The sequence below is a fragment of the Aegilops tauschii genome, chromosome 1 (genome assembly GCF_002575655.3).
Source record: "Aegilops tauschii subsp. strangulata cultivar AL8/78 chromosome 1, Aet v6.0, whole genome shotgun sequence".
Lineage (NCBI taxonomy): Eukaryota > Viridiplantae > Streptophyta > Magnoliopsida > Poales > Poaceae > Aegilops > Aegilops tauschii.
This window is the reverse complement of record NC_053035.3, coordinates 271,061,961-271,086,807: the sequence shown is the minus strand read 5'-3', so window position 1 is coordinate 271,086,807 and position 24,847 is coordinate 271,061,961.

Here is a 24,847-nt window from a genome sequence, read left to right as displayed (position 1 = left end):
TGATTCCGATAAACGAGCGAGAAATTAAACAGATTCGAAAATTCGATCAGAAATCGAATCTTAGAAAATAACGAGAAAAATCCGACGAAAAAGAAAAACGGACGAACGGTTAAATAACGGACGTTCGTTAACAGAGAAAAACCGACGAACGCGTTCGTTAAAATGAACGGTTCGGTGAACGCTCGCGAAATAAGAAAACCGAAAAAAACCGATCTAGGGTTTTTTTTCTTCAGAAAACCGGTCAACAACGAGACGGCCGGCGGCAGTACCTCGACGGCGGCTCCGGCGAGGGGCTCCGGTGGCGGGGCTCAGGCGCGAGGGGCGGCGGCTCGGGGGGGGGGGGGGTGCTCCGGCGGCGAGGGGCGGCGGCTCCGGCGCTCCAGGCGGCGGCGGCGACGAGGCAAACGGCGGCGGCGACGGGCGATGTCGGCGGCGGTGAGAGGAAACGGAGAGGGGGGGGCTATTTATGGAAGGGGGGCTAGGGAGGCTTGGGGAAGGGGCATCCCGAGGCGGCGGCGGCGTCTTGTCCGGGACGGACTCCGGCGGCGGCGTCGTGGGGAGAGAGGAGAGGGGCGACGGGGCGGGCCGTCGTCTTGGGCTCGGCCCAGCCGGCGCGGGCGCGTGTTTTTTTTAAATAAGTTCCGCGGAAAATATTGCATAGAAAAATAAATAAAAATCAGAAAAATATGAAATAAATTTTCCCTGTCTAGTTAGAAAATCTAGAATAGGGTGAACATTTTTAAAATCAAAAATAAATATTTTGGAAATATACAATATTTTTAATGCAATAAAAATTGCAAATAAAATCCAAATAAATTCCAAATAATGTTTTTAACATTTTTCCTCCAGTATTTCAATTGTTTTGGAGAAGTGATATTTTCTCCTCTCGTTTATTTAAAATTGAAATATTTTTCCGGAGAGAAAAATAATTAAAATCCCAATCCTTGTTTGAAAAATCAAATTTGAAAATTCGAGAAAATCCCCAACTCTCTCCGAGGGTCCTTGAGTTGCTTAGGATTTATCGAGGATTTGTCAAAATGCAACAAAACATGATATGCAAATGATGATCTATGTATAACATTGCAAATTGAAAATTTGGGATGTTACATTGTCATCGGTATGTTACTTGCCCGAGATTCGATCGTCGGTATCATCATACCTAGTTTAATATCGTTACCGGTAAGTCTCTTTACTCGTTCCGTAATGCAACATCCCACAACTAACTCATTAGTCACATTGTTTGCAAGGCTTATAGTGATGTGCATTACCGAGAGGGCCCAGAGATACCTCTCCGACTATCGGAGTGACAAATCCTAATCTCGATCTATGCCAACTCAACAAACACCATCGGAGACACCTGTAAAGCATCTTTATAGTCACCCAATTATGTTGTGACGTTTGATAGCACACTAAGTGTTCCTCCGTATTCGGGAGTTGCATAATCTCATAGTCATAGGAACATGTATAAGTTATGAATAAAGCAATAGCAACAAACTAAACGATCATCGTGCTAAGCTAACGGATGGGTCAAGTCAATCACATCATTCTCTAATGATGTGATCCTGTTCATCAAATGACAACTCTTTGTCCATGGCTAGGAAAGTTAACCATCTTTGATTAATGAGCTAGTCAAGTAGAGGTATACTAGTGACACTCTATTTGTCTATATATTCACACATGTACTAAGTTTTCGGTTAATACAATTCTAGCATGAATAATAAACATTTATCATGATATAAGGAAATATAAATAACAACTTTATTATTGTCTCTAGGGCATATTTCCTTCAGTATCCCACTTGCACTAGAGTCAATAATCTAGTTCACATCGTCATGTGATTTAACACCAATATTCACATCTTTATGTGATTAGTTCACATCTCCATGCGACTAACACCCAAAGGGTTTACTAGAGTCAATAATCTAGTTCACATCGCTATGTGATTAACACCCAAAGAGTGATCATGTTTTGCTTGTGAGAGAAATTTAGTCAACGGGTCTGCCATATTCAGAACCGTATGTATTTTTAAAAAATTTCTATGTCTACAATGCTTTGCACAGAGCTACTCTAGCTAATTGCTCCCACTTTCAATATGTATCTAGATCAAGACTTAGAGTCATCCAGATCGGTGTCAAAGCTTGCATCTTTACGACGAACTCTTGGTCACCTCCATAACCGAGAAACATTTCCTTATTCCACTAAGGATATTTTTGACCGCTGTCCAGTGATCCACTCCTGGATCACTATTGTACCCTCTTGTCAAACTCATGGTGAGGTACACAATAGGTCTGGTACACAACATAGCATACTTTATAGAACCTATGACTGAGGCATAGGGAATGACTTTTCATTCTCTTTCTATTTTCTGCCGTGGTCGGGTTTTGAGTCTTTACTCAACTTCACACCTTGCAACACAGCCAAGAACTCCTTCTTTGACTGTTCTATTTTGAACTAATTCAAAATCTTGTCAAGGTATGTACTCATTGAAAATATATCAAGCGTCTTGATCTATCTCTATAGATCTTGATGCTCAATATGTAAGTAGCTTCATCGATGTCTTTCTTTGAAAAACTCCTTTCAAACACTCCTTTATGCTTTGCAGAAATATTCTACATTATTTCCGATCAACAATATGTCATTCACATATACTTATCAGAAATGTTGTAGTGCTCCCACTCACTTTCTTGTAAATACAGGCTTCTCCGCAAGTCTGTATAAAACCATATGCTTTGATCACCTTATCAAAGCAAATATTCCAACTCCGAGATGCTTGCACCAGTCCATAGATGGATTGCTGGAGCTCGCAAAATTTGTTCCTTTAGGATTGACAAAACCTTCTTATTGCATCATATACAACTCTTCTTTAATGAATCCATTAAGGAATGCAGTTTTGATATCCATTTGCCAGATTTCATAAAATGTGGCAATTGCTAACATGATTCGGACAGACTTTAAGCATCGATACGAGGGAGAAAATCTCGTCGTAGTCAACATATTGAATTTGTCAAAAAATCCTTTTCGATAAGTCAAGCTTTGTAGATAGTAACACTACTATCAGCGTCCGTCTTCCTCTTAAGGATCCATGTATTCTCAATGGCTCGCCGATCATCGGGCAAGTCAATCAAAGTCCATACTTTGTTCTCATTCATGGATCCCATCTCAGATTTCATGGCCTCAAGCCATTTTGCGAAATCTGGGCTCATCATCGCTTCCTCATAGTTCGTAGGTTCATCATGGTCAAGTAACATGACTTCCAGAACAGGATTACCGTACCACTCTGGTGCGGATCTTACTCTGGTTGACCTACAAGGTTCGGTAGTAACTTGATCAGAAGTTTCATGATCATCATCATTAGCTTCCTCACTTACTGGTGTAGGAATCACTGGAACTGATTTATGTGATGAACTACTTTCCAATAAGAGAGTAGGTACAATTACCTCATCAAGTTCTACTTTCCTCCCACTCACTTCTTTCGAGAGAAACTCCTTCTCAGGAAGGATCCACTCTTAGCAACAAAGATCTTGCCTTCGGATCTGTGATAGAAGGTGTACCCCACAGTTTCTTTTGGGTATCCTATGAAGACGCACTTCTCCGATTTGGGTTTGAGCTTATCAGGCCGAAACTTTTTCACCTAAGCATCGTAACCCCAAACTTTAAGAAACGACAACTTAGGTTTCTTGCCAAACCACAGTTCATACGGTGTCATCTCAACGGATTAGATGGTGCCCTATTTAACGTGAATGCAGCTATCTCTAATGCATAACCCCAAAACAATAGTGGTAAATCGGTAAGAGACATCATAGATCGCACCATATCTAATAAAGTATGATTACGACGTTTGGACACACCATTACACCGTGGTGTTCCGGGTGGCGTGAGTTGCGAAACTATTCCGCATTGTTTCAAATGAAGACCAAAGTCGTAACTCAAATATTCTCCTCCACGATCAGATCGTAGAAACTTTATTTTCTTGTTACGATGATTTTCCACTTCACTCTGAAATTCTTTGAACTTTTCAAATGTTTCAGACTAATGTTTCATTAAGTAGATATACCTATATCTGCTCAAATCATTTGTGAAGGTTAGAAAATAATGATACCCGCCGCGAGCCTCAACACTCATCGGATCGCATACATCAGTATGTATTATTTCCAATAAATCAGTTGCTCACTCCATTGCTCTGGAGAATGGAGTCTTAGTCATCTTGCCCATGAGGCATGGTTCACAAGCATCAAGTGATTCATAATCAAGCGATTCCAAAAGCCCATCAGCATGGAGTTTCTTCATGCGCTTTACACCAATATGACCTAAACGGCAGTGCCACCAATATGTTGCACTATCATTATCAACTTTGCATCTTTTGGCATCAATATTATGAATATGTGTATTACCACAATCGAGATTCAATAAACCATTCACCTTGGGTGTATGACCACAGAAGGTTTTATTCATGTAAACAGAATAACAATTATCCTTTGATTAGTGAATAACCATATTGCAATAAACATGATCCAATCATATTATGCTCAATGCAAACACCAAATAAAATTTATTTTATGTTCAACACTAATCCCGAAGGTAAAGGGAGTGTGCGATGGTGATCTTATCAACCTTGGAATTACTTCCAACACACATCGTCACCTTACCCTCAACTAGTCACTGTTTATTTTGCAACTCCCATTTCGAGTTACTACTTTTAGCAACTAAACCAGTATCAAATACTGAGGGGTTGCTATAAACACTAGTAAAGTACACATCAATAACATGTATATCAAATATACTTTTGTTCACTTTGCCATCCTTCTTATCCGCCAAGTATCTAGGGCAGTTCCACTTCTAGTGACCATTTCCTTTGCAGTAGAAGCACTCAGTTCCAGGCTTGGGTCTAGCTTTGGGCTTCTTCATGGGAGCAGCAACTTGCTTGCTATTCTTCTTTGAAGCTCCTATTTCTTTCCCTTTGCCCTTTTCTTTGAAATTAGTGATCTTGGTAACCATCAACACTTGATGCTATTTCTTGATTTCTACCTTCGCCGATTTCAGCATCGCGAAGAGCTTGGGAATTACTTTCTGCATCCCTTGCATATTATAGTTCATCACTAAGTTCTAGCAACTTGGTGATAGTGACTAGAGAACTTTGTCAATTACTATCTTATCTGGAAGATTAACTCCCACTTGATTCAAGAAATTGTAGTACCCAGACAATCTGAGCACGTGCTCACTGGTTAAGCTATTCTCCTCCATCTTGTCGGCAAAGTACTATCAGAGGTCTCATACCTCTCGACACGGGCATGAGTATGAAATACCAATTTCAACTCTTAGAACATCTTATATGCTCCATGGCGTTCAAAACATTTTGAAGTCTGCGTTCTAAGCCACAAAGCATGGTGCACTTAACTATTAAGTAGTCGTCATACCGAGCTTTGTTAAACGTTCATAACGTGTGCATCTGCTCCTGCAATAGGTCTGTCACCTAGCGGTGCATCAAGGACATAATTCTTCTATGCAGCAATGAGGATAATCCTCAGATCACGGACCAAGTCCGCATCATTGCTACTATCATCTTTCAATATAGTTTTTCTCTAGGAACATATCAAAAATAAACGGGGAGCTACATCGCGAGCTATTGATCTACAACATAGTTATGCAAATACTACCAGGACTAAGTTCATGATAAATTAAAGTTCAATTAATCATATTACTTAAGAACTCCCACTTAGATAGACATCCCTCTAATCATCTAAGTGATCACGTGATCCAAATCAACTAAACCATGTCCGATCATCATGTGAGATGGAGTAGTTTTCAATGGTGAACATCACTATGTTGATCATATCTACTATATGATTCACGCTCGACCTTTCGGACTCAGTGTTCCGAGGCCATATATGCATATGCTAGGCTCGTCAAGTTTAACCCGAGTATTCTGCATGTGCAAAACTGGCTTGCACCCGTTGTATGTGAACGTAGAGCTTATCACACCCGATCATCACGTGGTGTCTCGGCACGACGAACTGTAGCAACGGTGCATAGTCAGGGAGAACACTTATACCTTGAAATTTAGTGAGAGATCATCTTATAATGCTACTGTCGAACTAAGCAAAATAAGATGCATAAAGGATAAACATCACATGCAATCAATATAAGTGATATGATATGGCCATCATCATCTTGTGCCTTTGATCTCCATCTCCAAGGCACCGTCATGATCACCATCGTCACCGGCGCGACACCTTGATCTCCATCGTAGCATCGTTGTCGTCTCGCCAACTATTGCTTCTATGACTATCGCTACCGCTTAGTGATAAAGTAAAGCAATTACATGGCGATTGCATTTCATACAATAATGCGACAACCATATGGTCGTGCCAGTTGCCGATAACTGTGTTACAAAACATGATCATATCATACAATAAAATTTAGCATTATGTCTAGACCATATCACATCACAACATGCCCTGCAAAAACAAGTTAGACGTCCTCTACTTTGTTGTTGCAAGTTTTACGTGGCTGCTACGGGCTGAGCAAGAACCGTTCTTACCTACGCATCAAAACCACAACGATTTTTCGTCAAGTGTGTTGTTTTAAACTTCAACAAGGACCGGGCGTAGTCACACTCGATTCAACTAAAGTTGGAGAAACTGACACCTGCCAGCCACCTATGTGCGAAGCACGTCGGTAGAACTAGTCTCGCGTAAGCGTACGCGTAATGTAGGTCCGGGCCGCTTCATCCAATGATACCGCCAAATCAAAGTATGACATGCTGGTAAGCAGTTTGACTATTTTTGCCCACAACTCTTTTTGTTCTACTCGTGAATATAACATCTACGCATAGACCTGGCTCGGATGCCACCGTTGGGGAACACAGTAATTTCAAAAAAAATCCTACGCACACGCAAGATCTATCATGGTGATGCATAGCAACAAGAGGGGAGAGTGTAGTCCACGTACCTTCGTAGACCGTAAGCGGAAGCGTTATGACAACGCGGTTGATGTAGTCATATGTCTTCACGATCAGACCGATCCTAGTACCGAAAGTACGGCACCTCCGCGATCTACACACGTTTGGCTCGGTGACGTCCCACAAACTCTTGATCCAGCTGACTGTCGAGGGAGAGCTTCATCAGCACGACAGCGTGATGACGGTGATGATGAAGCTACCGGCGCAGGGCTTCGCCTAAGCACTGCAACGATATGACGGAGGTGGATTATGGTGGAGGGGGGCACCGCACACGGCTAAGAGATCAATGATCAAGTTGTGTGTTCTAGGGTGCCCCTGCCCCCGTATACAAAGGAGCAAGGGGAGGTGGCCAGCGGCCTCATAGGGTGCGCCCCAAGGGGGAATCCTACTCCTAATAGGAGTAGGTTCCCCCTTTCCTAGTCCAACTAGGAGGGGAAGGAAAGAGGAGGAGGGGAGAAGGAAAGAGGGGGCCGGCCCCCAAGCCCTAAACCAATTCGGTTTGGGCCTAGGGGTGCGCGCCCCATAGCTCCCTTGCTGCACCCTATTTCCACTAAGGCCCATGAAGGCCCATATAGCCCCCGAGGGGTTCCGGTAACCCCCCGGCACTCCGGTATGTGCCCGAACACACCCGGAACCATTCCAAGTCCAAACATAGTCGTCCAATATATCAATCTTTATGTATCGACCATTTCAAGACTCCTCGTCATGTCCGTGATCACATCCGGGACTCCGAACAACCTTCGGTTCATCAAAACACATAAACTCATAATACCGATTGTCACCGAGCGTTAAGCGTGCGGACCCTACGGTTTCGAGAACTATGTACACATGACCGAGACACATCTCCGGTCAATAACCAATAGCGGAACCTGGATGCTCATATTGGTTCCTACATATTCTACGAAGATCTTTATCAGTCAAATCGCATAACAACATACGTTGTTCCCTTTGTCATCGGTATGTTACTTGCCCGAGATTCGATCGTCGGTATCATCATACCTAGTTCAATCTCGTTACCGGCAAGTCTCTTTACTTGTTCCGTAATTCAACATCCCGCAACTAACTCATTAGTCACATTGCTTGCAAGGCTGATAGTGATGTGCATTACCGAGAGGGCCCAGAGATACCTCTCCGACAATCGGAGTGACAAATCCTAATCTCGATCTATGCCAACTCAACAAACACCATCGGAGGCACCTGTAAAGCATCTTTATAGTCACCCAGTGACGTTATGACGTTTGATAGCACACTAAGTGTTCCTCCGGTATTCGGGAGTTGCATAATCTCGTAGTCATAGGAACATGTACAAGTTATGAAGAAAGCAATAGCAACAAACTAAACGATCATCATGCTAAGCTAACGGATGGGTCAAGTCAATCACATCATTCTCTAATGATGTGATCCCGTTCATCAAACGACAACTCTTTGTCCATGGCTAGGAAACTTAACCATCTTTGATTAACGAGCTAGTCAGTAGAGGCGTACTAGTGACACTCTGTTTATCTATATATTCACACATGTACTAAGTTTCCGGGTAATACAATTCTAGCATGAATAATAAACATTTATCATGATACAAGGAAATATAAATAACAACTTTATTATTGTCTCTAGGGCATATTTCCTTCAATGTGGTAGATATTGTTGATCATCTTTACATTGGCTTTTGCTTTTATTTGCCTTATCTCTTGCCAAGGATTGTGTCAACTCCCATTGTCGTCTGTATCACTTGTGGATCTTATTGATTTCTTGATCTTGTCTATTGTTTTCTAGATATAGTGAAAGTGGTGATCCCTCCGTGTGCATTTTTTATTCAAATGCAAATTCTCTATAATGCACAATTCCTGGGGGAGCTATCCTATTTTCTATAGAACAGTCATCTTGTGATCCTTATCAAGTGTGTTTTGGTGGAAGGCAAGCCGTTTCTTGTTGGTATTTGTGCCATCATGAAACTTTGTAGAGGGCTTGGTTTGTTCGGAACCATCCTCTCTTTTGGGAATTCGATATCTTTCATTTTGCGTGTATCAATGGATATCTCATTCCTTGATGTATGTTTTAATTGATATCTTCCAAGTGATGATTTTCTTCATTGGTATCTCATTTTCACTTGGTATTTCTTTTCCATTTGGTATCGGTTCTTGAAAGTCTTTAGCATGCATATTTACTTCATGTATTTTCTTTGGCATGCTTTCTTTCTTTGACCCAATATATAAGGGGAACTCCACCAAGTATCAAGTTGAATGAGATGTGCATGAAATTTATTTTCATATCTATGTGCACATATTTATGTGGAGTTTGTCCTATGTATTGGTGTTTCTAACTCTTTGATCCCAATGATTTTGGGTACCATTTAGTTTGTGTTGTTGTTCTAGGAACAATTGGAGATGCATTGGATGCTCGGCTCACTCACAAGGAAGGTGTTGTCAGCATGTGCTTATTGGAGTCAAGCTAGGATGATCAATGAACTGCTATCTACCTTCAATTGGTATCTACCGCATCCTTCCAATGCTACCTCGGTAACAAGTATCATCATCTACTTCAGGCACACATTTCTTGCATCAATCTTGTGTAGGTTGTATCATGGCATGTAATTCATTCTTTCTTGTGATACTTGTTTCCTTTCTCAAAGCATCCCAACAATGATCTATTATTGCTAGTTGTGATGTGTTTGATGTTCGTGTGGTTAGAATTCATTTATATAAAATAAGACCATATCTAGCCATGTGCTATGCTTTCAAGCAAATATCTTATTGGTATATTTATGACTTCCTTGTGGATATCTTATTCTTTCCTTTTTGTAACTATTTCGTTTGTACATCCTTCTTTGTGGATTGATATCATCATGATCTTCATCTACCTAGAATCTTATATTATTTCTTCTTATCCCTTTATTTGTGGACTCGAGAGAAGTTGCATATCAAGTTGATATCCCTTTATTTCACGTCCGCCTTTTCCTTCTTGTATTATTTCTTTGGTGGCTCCGTGAAAGTGGGTGCCTTATGTGCGCGTCTTATCTCATTACATCTTGATGCACTCTTGTGTGGTGAAGATACTTGTTTTCTCTTTCTTGTCTCGATGAGGCTTTTGCCATTCGATTGGTATCCCTCCTCTTGACAATGCTATCATTTTCTTTCTTCACCGTGGGTTGTCACAAGTGTTGGTTATTCTTTTTGCATATTGAGTGTGCTTGTGAACCCCTTTGCTTGATGTGTGTGGGAAGTACATGGCTTGCACCTTGTATCTTATTTATTCAAGACTATGTTGATGCTTAATGCTCATCATTATATTAGTCTTCTCAAGTGCTTTGGCATGACTCACAGACATCATTTTGGTTGAGCCTATTTCTAAGTTGCCTCTTTTATATGTTGGTCAACCATTTGTTTGTTGCAAGTGCTAGGCTTAGTTTCCTACATGCCCGCTTGCACTTGTTGTGAGGTTCTATTGATTTTGGGGGAGTGATGATCTTATTTTGTGCACTTTGTATCCAAATTCAAAAATTATTATTTATGCACAAATCATGGGGATCTTCTCTAGTTTCTTTAGAACACTCCTATGCTCATATCATAATATCTTTTATTCATGTGGCTCGTAGGATCATTGGTCTAGTTGGTATAATTGGTATCTTTTGATTGCTTGTTTCAATTGGTATCTTTTGATTCCTTGTTTCTCTCTTTGTTATGTCTTTGTGGCATATCATCCTTTAGCAATCTTTGGATCCTCAATATAGTTTGTCTTCCTCCTAGTATTTATCTTTGAATATGTGTATTGCATTCCACTCCTTTTGATAAATACACAATCTATTGAGGAACACATTTTATATTAGCCTTCTAAGCTTTTCGCCCATTTTGGCAATCGATGTCAATAGGGGAGAAGTTTCAGTGAGTTTCATGGAGAAGTTTAGAGAGTTATTTATTGGTTTTGGTCCTAAACTTTTGCATCTCATACGCATGCATTATTGGTTGTTGCATTGCATGCTGATGCATAATTCCTTATATAAACTCTCTTGAAAGTGATTGTCATCAATTACAATAATGGGGGAGATTGAAAGAACATGCGGTGCCCCCATGTTTGGTTTTGGTAATTAATGACGTTCTCTATGGACTAATGGTTGCCTTGATTTATATTTGAAAGATTTGTCCATATTTTTTCTTGAAGTCCATGTGTTGGTTTCAAGGAGTTTATGTGTTGACCAAGGTGCTATTCAAGGAATTATCCAAAGATTAGTCATGTAGAAGACATGATACAAGGTTGATCAAGACCAAGTCAAGTGTGAATCAATTTGATCAACACGCAAAGCGTAGAAGATGTACCGAAAGGGATCAAGTGATCCCATGGTATGGTAAGCATTGTCCATTATGCTTTGTGTACTAACTCTATGTGAGAGTTCTATGTGAGGTTAGGTATGTTTCCATGGGCTTGCGTCAAGAGGAAGATCTCATACAACCCATGGAGGATGACATCAAGTGGTGTGATGACCCACAAGTATAGGGGATCAATTGTAGCTATTTTCGATAAGTAAGAGTGTCGAACCCAATGAGGAGCAGAAGGAAATGACAAGTGGTTTTCAGCAAGGTAATGTCTGCAAGTCCTGAAATTGTAAGTAACAGAGTAGTTTGATAGCAAGATAATTTGTAACGAGCAAGTAACTATAATAGTAGGAGAAGTGCATCAAGGTAGCCCAATACTTTTGAGGCGAAGGACAGGCCAAAATGGTCTCTTATAATAGGCAAAGCTTTCTTGAGGGTACACGGGAATTTCATCTAGTCACTTACATCATGTTGGTTCGATTCGTGTTCGCTACTTTGATAATTTGATATGTGGGTGGACTGGTGCTTAGGTGTTGTTCTTACTTGAACAAACCTCCTACTTATGATTAACCCCCTCGCAAGCGTCCACAACTACGAGCAAAGTATTAAGAATAAATTCTAGCCATAGCGTTAAACTTTTGGATCCAATCGGTCCATTACGGAATAGCGCATAAACTAGGGTTTAAGCTTTTGTCACTCTCGCAACCCATCATCTAATTACTACTACACAATGCATTCCCTTACACCCAAATATGGTGAAGTGTCATGTAGTCGAGGTTCACATGACACCACTAAGGGAATCACAACATACGTACTATCAAAATATCGAACACGTATCAAGTTCACATGATTACTTGCAACATGATTTCTCCCGTGACCTCAAGAACAAAAGTAACTAATCAAAAATAATAATCATGCTCAAGATCAGAGGGGTATTAAATAGCATGTTGGATGTGAACATATAATCTTCCACCAAATATACCATATAGTAATCAACTATAAGATGTAATCAACACTACTAGTCACCCACAAGCACCAATCTATAGTTCCGGTAACAAGATTGAACACAAGAGATGAACTAGGCTTTGAGATGAGATGATGTTGTTGAAGATGTTGATTTAGATTTCCCTCCCGAAGATGGGAGAGTTGTTGGTGATCATGATGACAACGATTTCCCCCTTCGGGAGGGAAGTGCCCCCAGCGGAATCGCTCTGCCGGAGGGCAAAAGTGCTCCTGCCCAAGTTCCGTTTCGAGACGGCGGCGCTCCGTCCCAAAAGTCCTCTCCTTATTTTTTCTAGGTCAAAATGACTTATATACCAGAAGATGGGCACCGGAGGTGGGCCTGGGTGAGCACAACCCACCAGGGCGCCCTTGGGGGCCCAGGCACGCCCTGGTGTCTTGTGCTCACCAGGGTGGCCCCCTCTGGTACTTATTTGCTCCAATATTCTTCATATATTCCATTAAAATTCTCCGTAAACTTCCAGCTTGTTTGGAGTTGTGCAGAATAGGTAGCATGACGTAGCTTTTCCAGGTCCATATTTCCAGCTGCCGTAATTCTCCCTCTTTGTGTGTACCTTGCATATTATGAGAGAAAAGGCATTAGAATTACTCCAAAATGCATTATTATGCATAAAAACATCATAAATAACAGTAAGAAAACATGATACAAAATGGACGTATCAACTCCCCCAAGCTTAGACCTCGCTTGTCCTCAATCGAAAACCGAAATCGAAGAACATGTCCACATGCTTAGAGAGAGATGTGTCGATAAAAACAAAATACGGACATAGAAGCATCATGTTGATTATTATAACAACAACAAACTTAAACATAAGACTTTTATCATAGACTTCTCATGAATAAGTGACAATTCATAACATTATCGAAGTATAAAGCATAAACTCTATTAGAAACCAACAAACTATGTTCTCAGTCAACTATGCAACTACAATTCCTCATCTTTTCAGGAAGGGTCATGTATCGGAGCCTTTAGGAAGTCCACATACTCAACCATCATATAGTCTTCTATGATTGCTAACACTCACCGCATACACATGAGCAAAACGTTTCAACCGGACACATAGAAAGATAGGGGCTTATAGTTTCGCCTCCCAACGTATTCACCTCAACGGTGATGCCAACAATAATAACTCATGCTACCCATATTCAACTAGACATATGTGCCTAGATCTTTCCTCACCACATGATGCTTGCCAAAGGAGAAAATAAAAAGGAATAGAGAGAAAACTTTGACTCTTTGCATAAAAGTAAATACATAAAAGTAAAAGATAGGCCCTTCGCAGTGGGAAGCAGAGGTTGCCATGCACTTATTTATTTGTATGCTCAACCCCTTAGTGCAAAGGAACGTCATGTTGTATTTCCCCTCGTGATGGCAACCTTTCTTATGCAGTGTGTCGCTTTTATTCTTCACCATCACAAGTTCGTACAATGCTCACTTTTCTCTTACACTAAATGATCTCACACTTCTAGAAGCAATTTTTATTGCCTTATTGCACCGATGACAACTTACTTGAGGGATCTTGCTCAATCCCTAGGTAGGTATGGTGGACTCTTAAAAATAAGATTTGGGTTTAAGGGGTTTTGGATGCACAAGTAGTATCTCTACTTGGTGCGAAATTTTTGGCTAGAAAAGATAGGGGGCAAGCACCACATGTTGAAGGATCTATGACAATATAACTTCTATGTGAATATGAACAAACATAAATCATTAAGTTGTCTTCCTTGTCCAACGTCAACAATTTTGGCATATAATATTTTGATGGGGCTCATAATCGCAAAATATTTCTAGGATAGTGTATTTATATGTGAATCTTCTCTTCCCTTATTAATTCTTTCATGAATTGCATCGTTGACTAATGCTATGTTTGGCAATCTCTAATAAAATTTTCTACTTATACTTTTCCTTATGTCGTGTCATCACCTACCATAAGATTAGCATATGATCTTTTTGATTTATTTCCTTTCCTTTTATTTATTTCCTTTCTTTCTATTTATTTCCTTTCTTTTTATTGCAACATGAAAGTAAAGAAAGCAAAAACTCAAACTAAACTTTATTATATATCTTGCACACGATTACAAGCATAGATCACTAGGCAAACTCTCGGAAAGAAAGGATCAAACTAAACTTTTATTCATCTAAAGCAAAAGTTTGAACTAAAATAAGTAAAGGCAAAGATATTGGGGATGGTACGATACCGGGCCACCTCCCCCAAGCTTGGCGGAAGCCAATGGGAGTGCCCATACCCAATACTCAATTTTCTTTTGGTGATAAAGAAGGTGGTGGTGGTGGTGTAGAGGGTTTTTCCTTCTACCTCAGCTTATGCTTGAGGATAGAATTTTCCTCCTTCAATTCACCGATCTCCTATTCAAGATCCAGTACCTTTTTGCATAAATCTTTCTTACTGTCCTGCAAAAGGCGGAAGGGTATGAACTGAACCTTAGGCCTCTTTGGTTTGTTCGCGAGGCTTGACTTCTTGAATTCCACATGCATGTCCCTAGGTTGAGGCAACGGAATTTCGTCCTCTTCTGAGCTCGTCTCCTCCTTCTCCCTAGGATAATAATCTTCCTCTTCCTCCATGGTCCAGCCATAGTGCTCCACATCCCCATAGGACTTGGGTTTGTGATGAAATCAGTAGCATAGCTCTCACCCTCAGTGTCTTGGGATGACATATTTTTAGATCTAACAAGAAAACAACAAGAAAATAAAATAGAAGATTTCTCCACGATACGGTGATCAATAGGTTCGGGGGGTATATAAAGATTTTTTTATCTTGGGAAACAAGCAAACTGTAGAAAAAGGAGTCCGGAAGGTACCCGAGGTGGGCACAACCCACCTGGGCGTGCCTGGCTGTCGGGCGCGCCTGGCTGCCAGGCGCGCCCTGGTGTCTTGTGCCCACCAGGGTATGCTTCCTGGTTGTTTCTTATTTTCCTATTTTTTGTTATATTCAAAAACTGACAGAAAATATTTTTGCAGATTTTTTGGAGTCCGTTTCCTTACCATATCACGTACCTCCTTATTTTCACGATTCTGGAGTGTTCAAAAACGACTCTTTTATGTGTTCTTCCGGTGTCAAAGTTTGGATAATATTACTTTCAACATTAATGGGCGTACCTGAGATATAATGTTTTATTCGTTGCCCATTAACAATCTTCGGTTAGCACCTTCGGCATTATTTATTTTGATAGCTCCAGACCGATAAACCTCCTCGATAACATATGGTCCTTAGCCCTCCGGGTCCTGAGTTCGCTGATTACTACTGGCTGCCTGCGGATGGTACGCGAGGCGGCATCATCCTCGCTTGGCGAGCGGATCACGTCTCCCTTTCTAACCGTGGCGTTGGCACTTGCCACGTCTCCGCCACCGCGATGCGTGCCTCGGGTGGCCCCCCTTGGTGGATCATGGGCGTCTATGGGCCACAGGCAGATGCGGATAAACTCGAGTTCCTCGCCGAGCGCCACGATCTTCGCTCCACGATGGCTGGCCCTTGGATCATTGGTGGGGATTTCAACATGATCGCGTACACTAAGGACAAGAGCAATGACAGAATAAACCACCGCATGATGAACCGGTTTCATCGTCTTGTCTCCGACTTGGATATCCGTGATATCTACCTTCAGGGCCGGAGATACACCTGGTCGAACGAACAAGCGAACCCCACCCTCGTCAAGAACGATCGCATCCTCTGCACCACGTCTTGGGCGACCCTATACCCGCACTACTCTATGCGCTGCCTGACCTCCGCGGTGTCTGATCACTGCCCGCTCCTACTTGAATGTTTGCCTCAAACTACTTCGAAGCGGCGCTTTCACTTCGAGAGATTTTGGATCAAGTGGGATGGATTTCACCAGCTGGTTGACGAGGCATGGAACTCTGTCGCCCCGGATGCTGACCCATTTCGCACCATCTACTTCCGCCTCAAAGCTACTGCGCGCCGGCTACAGGGCTGGAGCGCGCGCACCCTTGGTCATGTCTCCACGCAAATCATGCTTGCCCGTGAGCTCATTCTCCGATTCAACACCGCTCAGGACTCTCGTCCACTTACTTCCCCTGAGGCTTGGCTGCGGCGCGAGCTCAAGCGCGCCTACCTCGGGCTCTCCTCCCTTGAGCGCTCGATCGCCCGCGACCGGGCTCGCTTCTGCTGGCTCAAAGTTGGCGACACAAGCACCGCGTTCTTCAAAATCCATGCAGCTCATTGCAGCAAGAAGAATGCCATCTCCTGCCTGCGTGTTGGGGACGCGACCGTGTCCGATGACGAGGCCATGGCTCGGGCAGCCTTCGACCATTTCACTTCCATCATCGGCCGTGCTGCCGCACGCGAATTTAGCCTGAACCTTGGGGCCCTGGACCCTCGTCACTTCGATCTTGCTGAGCTCGATCGACCGTTCACCGAGGAAGAGATTTGGGCTGTTGTGAAATCGCTCCCGCTCGGCAAAGCGCCTGGCCCGGATGGGTTCACCGCCAAGTTCCTTCGGGCGTGCTGGGGCACTATCAAGGGAGACATTTGCACTGCTTTTGACAAGATCTTCTCGATGAATGGGTGTGGCTTTCAGAAGTTAAACCAAGCACTGATCACTCTCCTCCCCAAGAAGGCCGACGTTTCCAGCTTGTGTGACTATCGCCCCATCAGTCTGATCCACCTAGTTGCGAAGCTTTTCGCCAAGGTTCTGTCCTTGCGCATTTCTCCGAGGATGGCGAGCCTCGTGTCCACGAACCAGAGCGCTTTCATCGCCGGCCGCGGCGTCCATGACAACTTCTTGCTTGTCTAGAAGATGACGCGGTTACTGCACCATCTCAAAGCACCTCGGATCCTCCTGAAGCTTGACATAGCCCATGCATTCGACACGGTCTCCTGGCCCTTCCTCCTCGAGACGCTCTCGCACCTGGGTTTTGGGAGGCATTGGTGCGCTTGGATCTGCGTGCTACTCTCTAATGCGTCCACCCGTGTGCTTGTCAACGGCAACCCGGGGCCCCCAATCCAGCACGAGCAAGGCTTGCGTCAGGGCAACCCTATTTCCCCCATGTTATTCGCCATCGTCGTCGACACTCTAAACAGCCTGCTCCAACATGCCGTCTCCAATGGCGTCCTTCAACGGCTCACCACCAGACATGCGGCTTCTAGCATATCCCTCTTTGCCGAGGATGTTGTGCTCTTCTGCCACCCGGACCCGGTCGAGTTGCGCACCATCCACGAGCTCTTGGACACCTTTGGCAATGCCTCTGGACTTTGGACTAGTTTTGCCAAGTGCTCGGCTACGCCTATCAGGTGCCCTCCCGAGATGTTGCTCGGCATTGCTTCCACCTTGTACTGCCCCATCAAGCACTTCCCGATCAAATACCTTGGCTTGCCACTGTCCGTGCGCAAGGCCTCCTCCTCTGACTTGATGCCCCTACTTGACAAGCTCCTCCTCAAGCTCGCAAATTGGAAGGCCGCGCTGCTCAACCGAGGCGAACGGCTCACGCTCGTGCGGCACGTCCTCACTGCGATGCCGGCCCACATCCTTACGGCCATGGCTGTCTCCAAACCCATATTGAGGAGAGCCACACGCATCATTCGCGATTTCCTCTGGCAAGGATGCAAGGACGCGCGTGCTCGTTGTTGCCTTGTCAGCTGGGCCAATGTCTGCCGCCCTGTCGAGCTTGGCGGCATTGGCGTGCGTGACCTGTACCGCGTCGGCATCGCGCTGCACGCAAGATGGCTTTGGCTGTAGGCCACAGAGCCGACGCGCCCATGGCGCCACCTGCACCTGCCGTATGATCGCGAGGTTCAGCAAATTTTCCGAGCCTCTACGGTCTGGACGCTTGGCGATGGCCATACATGCAGGTTCTGGACGGATCACTGGCTCCATGGCCAGTCCATTGCCGAAATCGCCCCCACCCTCGCGGCCATGGTTCCGCGTAGAAGGAAGCGCACACGCCTTGTCAGCGATGGCCTACGCAACCAGGGCTGGATCTCGGACATTGCCGGCGCCCTTGGCCCGCTGGCAACGCTTGAGTACGTCGACCTTTGGCGCCGCCTGCGGCTGGTTTCCCTCTCATCCACTCCGGATGCACTCTCTTGGCATTGGTCCCCGAAGGGAGTTTACACAGCCAGTACCTGCTACACCGCCCTATTCATTGGCTCGACTATTGCGCCCTTCTGGAAACTCATCTGGCGTAGCTGGGCACCGCTCAACGTCAAGTTTTTTCTCTGGCTAGCTTCTCAAGACCTATGCTGGACTGCCGATCGCCTGGCATGCCGTGGGCTGCCGCACCCTGCCGCCTGCCAATTCTGCGACCAGGACGATTAAAGTCTGCACCACATCCTCGCCGGCTGTGTGTTTGCGCGTATCACCTGGCACGAAGTTCTATCATGGTGCAGACTACCGATTGCACACCCGGACGGCCAGACTGAGCTCTTCGAATGGTGGTCCACATGCACTCTGGCCGCTCCAACCTGCTTCCGCAAGGGCTTCGCTTCTTTGGTCACCATAACAGCCTGGGCCATCTGGAAGCACCGGAACAACATCATCTTTGATGGCCTGCAACCTTCTAGTGGTGAGCACCTAGACACGATCAAGGCCGAGGCTAGACGCTGGGCTAGAGCCGGCGCTCGAGGATTAGATAGGATCCTCCCTGTAACCTGACCTTTGTACCTTGGGGCTAAGCAACCCCCTCTCTCTGGTTCACAGGTCGCCCTAATGCCGCCTCTTAGTGTACGGCTATTAGGGTTACCAATAATGTACTCTCTCTCTCTTCTATCAATGGAATGATACGCCACAGCGCGTATTCGTGAGAAAAAAACATAGGGTCCTTCCCATTTGGAGAGGAGTTTTTCTGCAAAGAATCTGAAACGGGAGTTGTACAAAAGCACATATTCTCCAACTTTAAACTCATGCTTTTGGATTCTTTTATCATGCCATCTTTTAACTTTTTCTTTAAACAACTTGGCATTTTCATAAGCTTGGGGTTCTCCATTCATCTAAAGAGCTAATATCAAATGACCTCTTTTCACCGGCAAGTTTGAAATCATAGTTGAGTTCTTTGATTTCCCAATATGCTTTATGTTCTAACTCAAGAGGCAAATGACAAGCTTTTCCATAAACCATTTTATAAGGAGACATACCCATAGGATTTTTATATGTTGTTCTATAAGCCCAAAGTGCATCATTTAATTTCTTAGACCAGTTCTTCCGGGACCTATTGACAGTCTTTTACAAAATTAATTTTATATCTGTATTGCTAAGTTCAACTTGACCACTATACTGAGGATGATAAGGTGATGCACTTCTATGGTTAACATCATACTTGGCAAGAATTTTGTGGAAAGCACCATGAATAAAGTGTGAACCACCATCAGTCATTAAATATCTAGGGACTCCAAACCTTGGGAAAATAACTTCCTTAAGCATTTTAATAGAGTTGTTGTGATCAGCACTTCTGGTTGTAATAGCTTCTACCCACTTAGTAACATAATCAAAAGCAACCAAAATATGTGTATACCCATTAGAGGAAGGAAAAGGTCCCATGTAATCGAATCCCCAAACATCAAATGGTTCAACAGCAAGTTAATAATTCATAGGCATTTCTTGACGCTTAAAGATATTACCTATTCTTTGGCATTCATCACAAGATAAGACGAACTTACGGGCATCCTTGAAGAGAGTAGGCCAATAAAATCCAGATTGCAATACCTTGTGAGCAGTTCTGTCTCCAGCATGATGCCCTCCATAAGCTTCGGAGTGACATTTCTGTAAGATTTGTCCCTGTTCATGCTCAGGTACACAACGTCTAATAATACCATCTACTCCTTCTTTATAAAGATGTGGGTCATCCCAAAAGTAATGTCTCAAATCATAGAAGAACTATTTCTTTTGTTGGTACGTAAAGATAGGTGGTAAATGTTTGGCAACAATGTAATTAGCATATTCAGCATACCAAGGAGTGTTCTGAGAAACATTTATTGCAGCTAACTGCTCATCAGGAAAACTATCATCAATAGGTAGTGGGTCATCAAGCACATTCTCAAGCCTAGACAAGTTATCAGCTACAGGGTTCTCAGCTCCTTTTCTATCAGTGAGATGTAAATCAAATTCTTGTAGCAAGAGAACCCATTGAATAAGTCTAGGTTTAGCATCTTTCTTTTCCATAAGATATTTTATAGCAGCATGATCGGTGAGAACAATTACTTTTGAATCAACAATGTAGGATCTAAATTTATCACAAGCAAACACCACTGCTAGGAATTCTTTTTCAGTAGTAGCATAATTTCGTTGAGCACTGTCAAGAGTTTTACTAGCATAATGAATGACATTCAGTTTCTTATCAACCCTTTGTCCTAGAACAGCACCAACGGCATAATCACTAGCATCACACATAATTTCAAAAGGCAAGTTCCAACCAGGTGGTTGAACAACAGGTGCAGAAATTAAGGCTTTCTTGAGTGTTTTGAAGGCTTCTAAACAATCATCATCAAAAACAAAAGGAACATCCTTTTGCAAAAGATTTGTAAGAGGCCTAGAAATTTTAGAAAAGTCTTTGATAAATCTCCTATAGAAACCAGCATGACCTCGGAAACTACGAATACCTTTGATATCTTTAGGACATGGCATTTTCTCAATTGCATGAACCTTAGCTTTGTCCACTTCAATACCTCTTTCAGAAATTTTACGGCCCAAGACAATACCTTCATTAACCATAAAGTGGCACTTCTCCCAATTCAAGACAAGATTTGTTTGCTCGCATCTCTGCAAAACTCGATCAAGATTGCTTAAACAATCATCAAAAGACTTCCCATAAACAGAGAAGTCATCCATGAAAACCTCAACAGTCTTTTCACAAAAATCAGAGAATATAGCAGTCATACATCTTTGAAAGGTAGTAGGTGCATTGCATAAACCAAAAGGCATACATCTCTAAGCATAAGTTCCAAAGGGACAAGTGAAAGTGGTATTTTCTTGATCAGGTTGAGAAACAGGTATTTGTGAAAAACCAGAGTATCCATAAAGGAAGAAAAAATGTGTGTGCTTAGATAATCTTTCTAGCATTTGATCGATAAAAGGCAGAGGGTAATGATCTTTTCTAGTTGCTTTTTTAATTTTCTAAAATCAATTACCATTCTATAGCCTGTAACAATTCTTTGTGGTAAGTTTGTTCTTATCATTAGGAACAACAGTAATACCTCCATTCTTAGGGACACAATGAACATGACTTACTCATCTACTATCAGCTATAGGATAGATTATACCTGCTTCCAGAAGTTTTAAAATTTCTGTTCTTACCACTCCCTTCATTTTCGGATTTAACCGACGTTGGTGATCAACAACAGGTTTAGCATCAGGTTCCATATTAATCTTGTGCTGACATAGAGTGGGACTAATGCCCTTTAAATCATCAAGAGTATATCCAATAGCAGCTCAGTGCTTCCTTAGAACTTTCAATAATCTTTCTTCTTCATGTTCTGAAAGGTTAGCACTAATAATAGCAAGATATATCTTCTTTTCATCAAGATAATCATATTTCAAAGTGTTTGGTAGCTGTTTTAATTCAATCACAGGATCACCTTTAAGTGGAGGAGGACCTCCTAGAGTTTCAATAGGCAAATTGTGTTTAAGCAGAGGACGTTGTTCAAAGAAAATCTGATCTATTTCATTTCTTTCATGCATATGTAAATCATTTTCATGGTCTAGCAAACATTGTTCTAGTGGATCAGTAGGAGGCACAACAATAGACGCAAGACCAATCATTTCATCCTTACTAGGCAATTCTTTTTCATGAAGCTTTCTACTAAACTTGCAAAAATTAAACTCATGAGACTCATCACCAAAACTAACACTGACACTTTGTTTCTCATAGTCTATTTTAGCATTAACAGTGTTCAAGAAAGGTCTACCAAAGATAATGGGACAAAAGTCATCTTGTGGGGAACCAAGAACAAGAAAATCAGTAGGGTAATTTATTTTAGCACACAAGACTTCAACATCTCTAACAATCCCAATTGGTGATATAGTGTCTCTATTAGCAAGTTTAATAGTGACATCTATGTCTTCTATCTCTGCGGGTGCTATGTCATTCAAAATTTCTAAGGAATAAGGAATAGCACTCACGTTAGCACCTATGTCACATAAACCATGATAACAGTGATCTCCTTTTTTAGCTGAGACAACGGGCATGCCAACAACAGGTCTATGTTTATCCTTTTTATCAGGTTTGGCAATTCTAGCAGCTTCTTCACAGAAGTAAATAACATGCCCATCTACATTATCTTCCAAGAGATCCTTAACCATAGCAACACTAGGTTCAACTTTAATATGTTCATCAGGTTTAGGTGTTCTAATATAACTTTTGTTGACCACAGTTGAAACTTTAGCATGTTCCTTTATCCTAACAGGGAAAAATGGTTTCTCAATGTAAGCAGTAGGAACAACTGGATCAACATTATAAAGTATAGTTTCCTCTTTAGCTAGTACCGGTTCTTTAATTTCTTCTTTAATAGGTGGGTGATATTTAAACCACTTCTATTTAGGGAGATCAACATGAGTAGCAAATGATTCACAAAAGGAGGCTACTATCTCATAGTCAAGTCCATATTTAGTGCTGAACTTTTGAAAAGCATCAATATCCATAAAAGATTTAACACAATCATACTTAAGCTTAATACCAGACTCTTTACCTTCGTCGAGTTCCCAATCTTCAGAGTTGCATTTAATTCTTTCCAAAAGATCCCACCTGAATTCAATAGTCTTCTTTATAAAAAGAACCAACACAAGAAGTATCAAGCATGGATCGATCATTATGAGAAAGCCGAGCATAAAAATTCTGGATAATAATTTCTCTTGAGAGCTCATGATTGGGGCATGAATATAACATTGAATTAAGCCTCCCCCAAGCTAGAGCGATACTTTCTCCTTCACAAGGCCAAAAATTATATATGTAATTCCGATCACGATGAACTAGATGCATAGGATAATTTTTTTGGTGGAACTCCAATTTCAATCGATTCCAATTCCAAGGTCCAATATCATCACATAGCCTATACCGTGCCAATGCTTTTCCCTTCAAAGATAAAGGGAAACACTTCTTCTTTACTTCAGCTCTGGGTAAACCTGTAATCTTAAACAATCCACAAATTTGTTCCACATATATCAAGTGCATATTAGGATGTTCAGTTCCATCTCCTGCATAAGGAGTAGCTATCAGTTGTTCTACCATACCCGAAGGAATTTCATATTCAATATTTTCAGTAGGTGCAGTAGGTTGAGGGTTAGCTAATTGTGGTTCCGGTCGAGGTGAAGATTCCCCGAACAAACCCCTCAAAGGGTTGTTTTCCATAGTAACAAGTGACAGTAAATTTCGGCACACTATATAATTGTTTCCTTACCAAATTCCACTTACCACAGGCGCTGCACTCCCCAGCAATGGTGCCAAAAATAGCCTTGATGACCCACAAGTATAGGGGATCAATTGTAGCTCTTTTCGATAAGTAAGAGTGTCGAACCCAACAAGGAGCAGAAGGAAATGACCAGTGGTTTTCAGCAAGGTAATGTCTGCAAGTGCTGAAATTGTAAGTAACAGAGTAGTTTGATAGCAAGATAATTTGTAACGAGCAAGTAAAAATAATAGTAGCAAAAGTGCAGCAAGGTAGCCCAATCCTTTTGAGGGAAAGGACATGCCCATCTCTTATAATAGGCAAAGCGTTCTTGAGGGTACACGGGAATTTCATCTAGTCACTTTCATCATGTTGGTTCGATTAGTGTTCGCTACTTTGATAATTTGATATGTGGGTGGAATGGTGCTTAGTTGCTGTTCTTACTTGAACAAACCTCCTACTTATGATTAACCCCCTTGCAAGCATCCGCAACTACAAGCAAAGTATTAAGAATAAATTCTAACCATAACATTAAACTTTTGGATCCAATCGGTCCCTTACGGAATAACGCATAAACTAGGGTTTAAGCTTCTGTCACTCTCGCAACCCATCATCTAATTACTACTCCACAATGCATTCCCTTAGGCCCAAATATGACACCACTAAGGGAATCACAACATACATACTATCAAAATATCAAACACATATCTAGTTCACATGATTCCTTGCGACATGATTTCTCCCGTGACCTCAAGAACAAAAGTAACTACTCACAAATAATAATCATGCTTAAGATCAGAGGGGTATTAAATAGCATATTGGATGTGAATATACAATCTTCCACCAAATAAACCATATAATAATCAACTACAAATGTAATCAACACTACTAGTCACCCACAAGCACCAATCTATATTTACGGTAACAAGATTGAACACAAGAGATGAACTAGGGTTTGAGATGAGATGGTGCTGTTGAAGATATTGATGGAGATTTCCCTCCCCAAGTTGGGAGAGTTGTTGGTGATGATGATGACGATGATTTCCCCCTCCGGGAGGGAAGTTCCCCCGGCAGAATCGCTCCGCCGAAGGGCAAAAGTGCTCCTGCCCAAGTTTCGCCTCGAGACGGCGGCGCTCCGTCCCGAAAATACTCTCCTTATTTTTTTCTAGGTCAGAATGACATATATACCAGAAGATGGGCATCGGAGGTGGGCCTGG